Here is a 9,726-nt window from a genome sequence, read left to right as displayed (position 1 = left end):
CAAGACATGTAAGAACTTTTTATTTAAAAACCAGCTACATAATCCATGACATTACTAAATGAATCAAGATGAATTCTTCGAGTCGCCAGAACAATATAAACTATTGAAAATGATAGTTGAACCGATTACTCTGACCGATTTCTTAATGTGGAAGGCAACCGTGGCTATCAACGTAATCAACTCAAATTTGTAAATCCCAAAATTTTGAAATCAAATTGACCAATCTTTAGGTGCCCCCATTGCCATCCAACATATAATTATCACGAGAGAACTCGGATGACAAGGCAATATCATTGCATTCAAACACGAATGCCTTAAAAGATTATACTCGGGTCATTCCCCAAGGAACAAAACATACTAATTAGCACCGGACCACGCATCATTCCGTGCCTACATCGCTTAACAAACATCGCATATGCAACATCATACCGTGTTGCAAAACCAATCTAAATGCAGCACAAGACCAAGTCACAATCTCCGAATTTCCCAAATCCCACAATTAAACCGACCAAACACAAAGAAACCAAAATAGGGTTAGAAATACAACCAAACACCACAAATCGCTCTACTACCAACAATAACATGACAACATTCTACAACAAACATACAAGAATAGCATTTTAGCATATAGAACCTGAACCTGAAGTAACAGTATCAACAAAGCAAATAGCATCAGTATATACACCATCTGCAGAAACTACTTTTGTGCTAGGTCATATTCACAGACTGATCATTCTAACGCACCGAATAACAGTTGCCAAAAAAAGCAATGCAGGAAACAGTTCAAGTTGCCCAGTAGAATGCCTACAAGTTTCGTTTATAACTATTATAGTAATTAAACATTGGCCTACAAGTTTAGTTTCTAATTATTACAGTGATGAAGTATCAACTCTTAGAATGGCCCCTCTAACCAGTAGAATGTCCAGTAAATGCCCCTGCAAAGATTCGAGATACAATGAAATCAATAACTGTAGCACATAATAATTGAAAAAAAATATCATTTGCACATAAGAATATCGAAAGAATATCATCAGTGCAGCGCACACATAACAAGAATAACAGCCATACTAATATTCCAATGATTTGCTTAAAAGCTAGCAAGAGCATTGTCCCTGAACGGATGCTAAAACCTGATGGAGTCATTAATGACCTGAATACCTTTGAGGTAGATGCAAACTGCATTAACTCACATCTTAGTTCCAGATTTGACAAATTCAAATAATAGATTATGGACATTGATCCCCTCAGCTCTGAGGGTAAAGAGCTCTAAGAGGCCCTCAATTTTCCTCATCCCCTCCTCCCTTTGGTTGTAGTTTAAATATCAGGACTCCATCAAGAAACCCTATTCACCCTACATTATAGACTTATTAGTACCCAAATCCTCATTGATACTCTGTAGAATGCGTTGAAGGGGAACATTTGAAAACATATAACAGTTATTATCTTGTTTTGAAGTCGGGGTAGAACTAATGAACCACATGACAGCTCTAATAGTTCTACAATAAGGTGCAGGTGCAGCAGGCTCCCACCATTAATTGATGAACCTAAATTACAGATTCTAGCATAAGCATGTTTCCTAAGACCGCCTACTCTTTCTTTTTTTCAATTCTGAATCACATTTTATTAATACAACAAACTCCAATAGAGAACAAGAGGGACCACCCTCAAAGAACTACTACGAAACAAACCACTCTTCTCAACCACCACCAAAACAACAAGACTCAACAAACATTGCCAAAACCCACATACAAGAAACAAAAATACAAAAACCAGAGCTGTCAGAAACCCAACAAAGCAGGAGCAAGAGATCTTGATATCTGAATAACCACTGCCCTCATAAGAGACCCAATCATTAAAAGAAAACAAATCACAAGACCAACAAGCAACCAGCCCATCCCGGCTCCCAAAAATTACACAAAAATGACAAGCATAACAGGGCGCACACTGATTATTATGACAACTCCCAAATGCAGGTTTAAGATTGTTAAAATGTGACTTATCCCATCTTCAGCTATAACATCAAGTGTGTGAACTCAGGAGACAAGACAGACTGAAAATATATGCGCCATAACTTCAAGCATCAATCTCGTGCTAGATTCTAGTAGCTTGACAAGTAGTTACTAATCATAATAAAAACTACTCCCTCTGTCCAAAAATTCTTGGTGTGTTTGGGGAATCCAACTTTTTATGATAGTGGGGTTATAATATTTTTTTATTGAATTGATAAGAGTAAATTCCAAATTTATCCTTGCTAAAAGAAAAAAGAGTACTCCGTAATTACGGCACTTGTTTAATCAAGTCAATGTCAAAAGGATAGTTTGGGAATGTTATAAAAAATAGTACATCTATTTTTGGAATGGGACATGTATTTTGGGACATCCCAAAATAGAAAGATGGACAGGAATTTTGGGATGGAGGGAGTACTTTGTTTCAATTTGTTCCTACTACTTGGTTATGCTATGATTCTGCCAGTAAGAACTTATCAAACCAAAAACATTAAAAAGAAAAGGCCCTGCAATTCTATAAAACATGATGCAAGTTTTCTACAAATACTGAACTCCAAAAATCAGTGCAAGTGCTACTTCTAACCGCAAACAAAAATGTTGGACACAACTTATATTCTTCTTCATTGGAAGTTCCAATTCTTATACGTAAAAGATTAAGTAGTTTTCAGAAAGAAGAGAGGGGGAAACATTCATTTAGAAGCTCCCACTGTCAAGATTCTGGGCATAGCAATTCTAGCCCCTTCAAGAGAGAGAATTTCAACCAGTCATCCACGCAAACGAAGAAGGAAATCTAGCAGAAGAACACGAAATACATCAACCGAAGTCAAGGTATCAAACTCCTGTCTGAAAAGCAAAAATGCTCCCAGAAGCGGTATACATGAGGTTTTCAAAGTTTTGGTCAAAAGGGGACTCCTAACACTGCTAGCATATGAACTTCTAAAGAGTGGGTTCCAAACCTGGTGGCGCTATATAACTCAATCCGTTATAGGGCTATTGGTGGATTATTGATGGGCCCAGTTACTTGGTTCCTTTCCTTTTGGGTCAAGGGAGCAACTCGAGATAGATGCACGATTCTTTCTCCTGTCCTTCACTTAGAAAGAAAAGTCCATTTTTTTAGCACTCACTAATTCCTATGTTTTGTCGGTTGAATAGTGACAATGGGTTCGGATTCCCAAGTTGGCTTACTGACTCTTAGGCTCGATCAACTGTCTGACCTTGAAATCTATCTCCCCTGTAAAAACAGCTAACGCAAGGTTGAAAATCAGTCAGAATCTCTACTACAGAAGAGGAAATCAAGGGTGCCCTTTTCTCCATGAAGGATGAGAAGGCCCTGGGGCCAGATGGATTTACAGCATACTTCAATCTTTTTGGGAACAGAGAAAACTATGAGTATATATTTGACTTTCACAGAGCTTCAGTATTCCCGCTTTTGGGCAATAAAAAATGTCAACAAATTCGTAGGGGGGGACGAATTATAGTAATTTAATCCAACCCGAGACACAAACAAAGACAAGGATAATCTTTCTATTCTCCTAATCTAGATTATCACACCATAATCTCTGGCTTGGCAAAACCACTAATAACTCCTTGAAACCAATCATACTTTGACTTGCATAATTGGTAGCCTTAAATCAATTAATTTGTGCCTTTTTAGGTGCAAGGAATTTTTTTTTTTTTTTTTTTGATAAGCCTTTTAGGTGCAAGGAATTCAAATAAATTTGAACTGAATGTTGGACCACCCTACTCTACAATTCATGTTTATCTCGACAATGATGACAAACATGAACCAGGCATTACCCGAACTTTTGTTGCTGTCACGCCTCAAGAGTTCCTACACATTGTAGTCTCATAGAGATGAGCCATTTCCAAAGTTCAAAGGAAACACTAATATATAACAAATAATTGAATTATATATCAAGAGCACAGCTTTGAAGCAAGAATAATATTTTATCCTATCCTCAGACCATGTTTCCCTTTTTTCTTCTTTACCAATCCGAAAAACTCAGGGAAATTCAAGGAAAGAGGTCAAACATCTGAAAATGTCTACATTGTTTGGAAACTAATACCCACAAATCTAATGGATCAGATAAGAGTCATCCTACTATTCACGTATATTGATATGCTTGTGCTATTGTGTGAACAAGAGCGGGCTCACTGACTTCATAAGAAAGAAATAGTCTGTTTATTTATTTGCCAATCAATCAATAGCTTTAGTGCTTCTTTTCAGCACGGTCAATCGAAGTCAGATGGGTGCTCTCCTTAGTGATACATGATTGATAGAACCTATGGGATTGGAAGAAGTCCCTCGCAAAGAATCATTAATTCATTCTCAATTTCAAAGTGTGCTTAATTTCACCTTCTAAGCATGAATGCATGTATGGAAAACTTTTTCTTACAAGCGGCAAAAGCTTTGATTTGCAGGAGTTGTCACGGAAGTGACCAATATGTTGGGGCTAGTGAAAGAGCAGCAGAGGCGGAAAGGGAAGACGCAGCTACAGTCTCATACTGAAATCCGACTATTTGGGACCCCCATGCTATATTATCTTCTCTCGATTTGGTTAGTGTCAGGAAGAACTCATTCTCTCTTTTCTAAGACCATTTTCTAATAAAAAAATGAACTAATTTAAAAGGAAGATACATACACTATGGAGGAGGTAACTTAAAGTGAATTTTAAAGATACAGACAACATAACCTGTGCTCAAACAATGTCAAAGACTTATTAGAAATCTATCCTAACTTGAAGAGCATATTCCACTGAACAACCTTGGAATACAATGTTCATTCTTTATTCTTAATCTCTACCTATACAATGAAAATAATTAGTTGATATTGGGTCAACTTCTATCACTTTCAAATTTACATTAAAGAAAAAAATAGAGAAGGAATCCAGAAGAACGCCAACCCCCTCAAATCATATAAACTTGGATGCATGTTATATGATTGCTGAGCAGATTTGGTATTCAATAAGCACACCTAAAACTACAAGTGAAGGGAGCACGAGTTCTTTATAGTAAAGGGGTTTTTTTTTTTTTTTTTGATAAGTTGTTCTTTATAGTACAGGTGATAAAGAAAACTAACTACACATTAGGCGCTCACAGTCTTGATTTATCTGTTGGATCTGTGATCCTTTGCAAAGGAAAGGTTAGAGAGTCAAGCTAAAATTGCCCCAGGATACGGTTATTGTGCGCCTAGTGAGTCTATGAGTTCCAAGTTCAGTTTTTTGGTGCTAAAACTAAGACTTCTGGACAATTCAGACAAATGAAAGAGTATGAGAGAAGAAGATACATGTCGATTTTTCACTTGGAAAATCTTAGAAACGAAAAAACCAAGGAAACTATGCCGTCCAAGACACTACAACGAATTCCAATGCCTTCGCAACTACTCTCTAGTAGGGGTAGCAGACCTTGCGGTTTGTGTTAACAGGTCATACTTGTGTCGTGTTGAAATAAGAGTATTTTGGTATATGGATCAATCCAAAAACAACCTGTTTATTAAATGGGTCAAACACCCACTAACACAACACATTTTGGATACCTGTTTAATGATTGGGTTGTATAAACTGTAACACAGCCCGTTTAACAGTCTATTGACTATTTTTTCCTAAATTACAAAACGCAAATATAAACAAAAATATATATTTATATAATTAATTAACAGTTATAGAATGACTAATTTTTTTTATTTTTACCTATATAAATCACACAATTAACTAAGAGTTGCACTAGTACCATACTGTTTTAAGTATAGTACCTATTATAAAAGTTGAAACATAACGCAGGTCATTTCTAGATGACCTAATACAATTATTTAGAGGGATCAAATTGGGTTATATGGGACTTATATAGGTTGAGCTCCCAAACCCGAACATGACAACTAATTAAACAAGTTAATCGGGTTGACACAATTGAGGTAAATCCAAACCCACTAATTTTGTGTAGAGTTCAAGTAGTGTTGATGAGTAGTGTCAAATTTTGCCACTCCTGTCCACGAGTCACCTATTCTGGTAACTTCAGAATCACCTACTATTAAATATTAATTTACCTCCCACACTTAGTGCTCTCTAATAGCAGTGCATTGGGTGGGAATTACTAAACACAATCCACATAAATGCAATTACCTCACATAATTTACTTCTCGTAGTTGCCAATCGTCTCAGCTCTTCCACTAGCACGTGCAAAGAATTGATTGAATAATCAACAGCTCAGTGTAGCCTTTGAATTGACGATCAAGAGCACACATAACTAATACTCTTGCATAAAAGCGTGGGCAAAAGCTTAATGAAAAAATAGAAAATTCCCCCAAATCTTTCTCTGGAAGTTGTGTGTCTCAAACATAATCATAGAAAAGGTTTTTTCCAGGTAAATTATCACAGAAAAGGTTTTATAGGTTAAATACATTTTTGTTTTTCAATTTTAGAAACTTCAGTTAAAATCCTTTTGTATCAAAAACACATTTAATTTAAATGCTTACAAGATTAAATTGAAGAATCTGAGATCAAACAGGGAAAAGATGGATTGGTACATGTTGTTCTATCAATCAATGCTTGTGCTCTCTGGAGCACTTTAACCAGTGCATACTATTCTGAACCAAGACAGAAGCCTCCTCAACAATCAGTGCACAAGTCAAACGACAGATCCAACTTCTAGTTTAAAACACATAAGAGACCTTTTAAATTTCAAACATTTCTAAAAGCCTTTTAAAACATTTTTCCAACCATTTCTAAAAGCACTTCTAAATTATAATTTGACTTTTAAAAGAGCAAGTGTCCTCACAAACACTCAATTTACCTGTTCCTAAGTGTGTGTTAACTTCAACGAAAAAAAAATCATGACCAACACATTATCATGTTGTCTTTAAGAACTTGAATAGGACACAAAAGAAAATTACAACTAGATATTGGTTTTGGTTTCTGAAATTAGCCAACAAACACTAGAAAACCAAACAATATGAATGAATGAATGCAAATGTAATGTATATTTTTTTTGTCTGTGTATTAATGAAGTGTGGAGTCCCAATAGAAAGCAACCATCATGCAGCTTTTGAGCACATTTCTATTATACTTATTAAATTTATTCTAAACTTTGTCACTCAAGATTCGAGAGAGGTGGAGCAACCAAAGATTGATCCCAAGAAGTATTGAAAATTGGAACTAGGTTGTAAAAACAAAGAATCCGAGGGCCAATTCCCTTGTTCCCTCCGCTATTTCCAGTATGTGTGTGTCTTCTGCAGATTGACAGAAATGCCAGCTGGAATTCAAGAATGGGTCATAATGGATCTCTCCTATGATCCTATCCCACCTACTCTGGATTGATTCAGAAATCTAAAGTGAAGAGGAAGATAATGCATCTAATCCAAGAAGCAAACATGGCACTATGGATAAAGGGGAAAAGCCTTTGGGCAAAATTCGTGATACTCAGATGTACGATAACATGTTTGAAGCTCTTATTTGGCTGCCAAGGTCAATCAAAGGAGGGAAAAGCCTCTAAGTGCCATTCTTAAAAAGTCAAATACAAGCCCTAGTGCCTCAAATATTGCATCTTCCTTGTCTATGTACTAAATCTTCTAATAATAAGAGGATACCTCCTACTGGATTAGACAAAGAAGGAAGTCTGGTTAGTGCAATGACATGATTGTTCTACCAATTATATCCAGATGTGAGAGGCTTATGTTTCTTCTTGCTTATCCAATCAGGTTGTGAGCATTTTGTTATCATTGAGGAGATGTCTACCCACAGGCCAAGCTTGACTAATCTTTTTATTCTTTTATCAGTTTTCAGTAATAAATTTTCAATTTACCTACCAAAAGAAAATATTCAATTCTCCTTTTACTTTAATGACAATTCTTGCTTTGTAATGTTGCGCATCATATATAATAAACAATGGGCATGCTACAATGCATATCTGCTAAACAAAGTAAGATCCTGAGACTACTACTCATCTTGATTTGATAAGAAGGTGATTTTGGACAAGCACATAAACAAACCCCTACTACCTTAAAATTGATTATGCTGTGACCGAGTTATGAATATCTTTTGGGGAAAAATATTACAGCACGGAAGGATTTAGGTTGCTATGTAGATGGATAAGAGTTTTAATTGGGTAACTCGATTCACTGACTATTAAATACATCAGAATCTGTCTGAAGTTACACATAAAGACCCAATAACACATTTACTAAAAAAATGGTACTTATGGGTCACCACTCACCACTGCAAATCATAAGACATGATGCAAGTTACTCTACAAATGCTGGACCCCAGAAATCAGTGCAAGTGCTTCCTCTAACTGCAAACAAAAATGTTGGACACAAATTATATTCTTCTTTCATTGCAAGTTCCAATTCATATATGGAAAATATTAACTTGGTAGGAAGTATAATAACTGTAGTATAGTACAGAATTGCAATAAAACCATTACCAAGTAAGGTGCCGTCAAACCTCGCCGGCGTCATTGTTAACAATCTCCTTCACAGGCTTCACCCTCCCAGTTGCTTTCTGAACTCCGAAGAACTTATCCAGGAAAATCTATCAGGGAAAAAAAAAAAAACAAAATTAATTAATTAAATGACAGAATTTGCAATTTTATCCCGTATTATACACACCTTAGAAAGAAATCCAGCAACGGAAACCACCAAATAGGCCAAGAACTTCACTACACGCTCATTGGCTTCCTCAAAAAGTGAATCTACCAAAGCACTTCCGAAAATGCTGAATATTACTATTCAGAGATGAGACCTATCAGGGCCATGGATGAGGAGAACGTAGTAGGTGATGAAGAGCGTGGTGAAGGAACAGAGAAGGTCATGGAAGATGAGTGATGTTTGGTAGTTGAACAGTAGATCGAAGTTCATACACTACCACCGCCAGAGATGTGAGGATCCAATGCCATTCATTGAGGCACCTGAGAAGCTTCGTGTAAGCCATGACACACACGATTGTTGCACCTGAGCCACCAAATAGCATCAAAGCAGCCCTAGGCACATAGTAGATTGCTTTCTTGTTAGGGTTCGGGGAGACGACGGAAAAGAGGGCGATGAACACATGAAACACGACGACTGTGGCAATCAATACGAATCGAGCAGTCTTCGGAAGTGAGGGTTTCGATACGCCTCGGAACACCTTCGCAATTTCAAGAAACTGGTTATCCAATGCTTTGAGTATGAGAGAGAGTCTGAGAAATGTGATGAGAGGGTTGAGACTTGAGAGAGAGAGAGAGAGAGAGAGAGAGATTCAAATGAATTGTACTAAGGTCCGCAAGTTGGGCTCCAATCCCAACCCGACCTCCACCCGAGTGGGTTGAATTAACCCGAATTGTACCTAACATGAGTTAGACTCATAATTCAGTCCAAATATTTTTGGGCGGGTTGAGTTTTTTTTAAAAGAAAAAAAAAATGGAAAACTTATATATATATTATATATTTTATTATTAAAAAAACAAATTATATATATATATATATATTATATATTTTATTTAGGGCAAATCATTTTAGCCCCCCGTATCGCCTCCATCTCTATTCTCTCTGACACACAATTGTAAACTACAAACACACTGACACACAGAGAGAGATATACACACACAACAATACATAAATCTGTGTAGAGAGAAAGAGAGGAAGAACCAGGGCCAAGTTTCCGCATTGTCCATTGAATTAAAGAATTGCCTTAAATTTTCAACATGCGTGCAGAACTAAAGAGTAAAGAAGATATATACAAACACATTG

At 36.5% G+C, this 9,726-nt stretch overlaps 1 long non-coding RNA gene across 1 annotated transcript; it reads right to left on the bottom strand.

The window, feature by feature from the left end:
* Positions 1-605: 605 nt before the first annotated feature.
* Positions 606-9,219, bottom strand: LOC132271603 (uncharacterized). Its single transcript, XR_009469746.1, has 4 exons — positions 8,608-9,219; positions 8,424-8,530; positions 8,214-8,291; positions 606-935 (listed from the first exon to the last, which is right to left on the bottom strand). It is a non-coding gene; the product is annotated as an uncharacterized LOC132271603 (long non-coding RNA).
* Positions 9,220-9,726: the final 507 nt, after the last annotated feature.

This window comes from Cornus florida, unplaced genomic scaffold (genome assembly GCF_030987335.1).
Source record: "Cornus florida cultivar Cherokee Brave unplaced genomic scaffold, ASM3098733v1 CherokeeBrave_3.0.0_Hap2_Chr08, whole genome shotgun sequence".
Lineage (NCBI taxonomy): Eukaryota > Viridiplantae > Streptophyta > Magnoliopsida > Cornales > Cornaceae > Cornus > Cornus florida.
The sequence above is the reverse complement of the archived record's forward strand: the minus strand, read 5'-3'. Positions and strand labels throughout refer to the sequence as shown.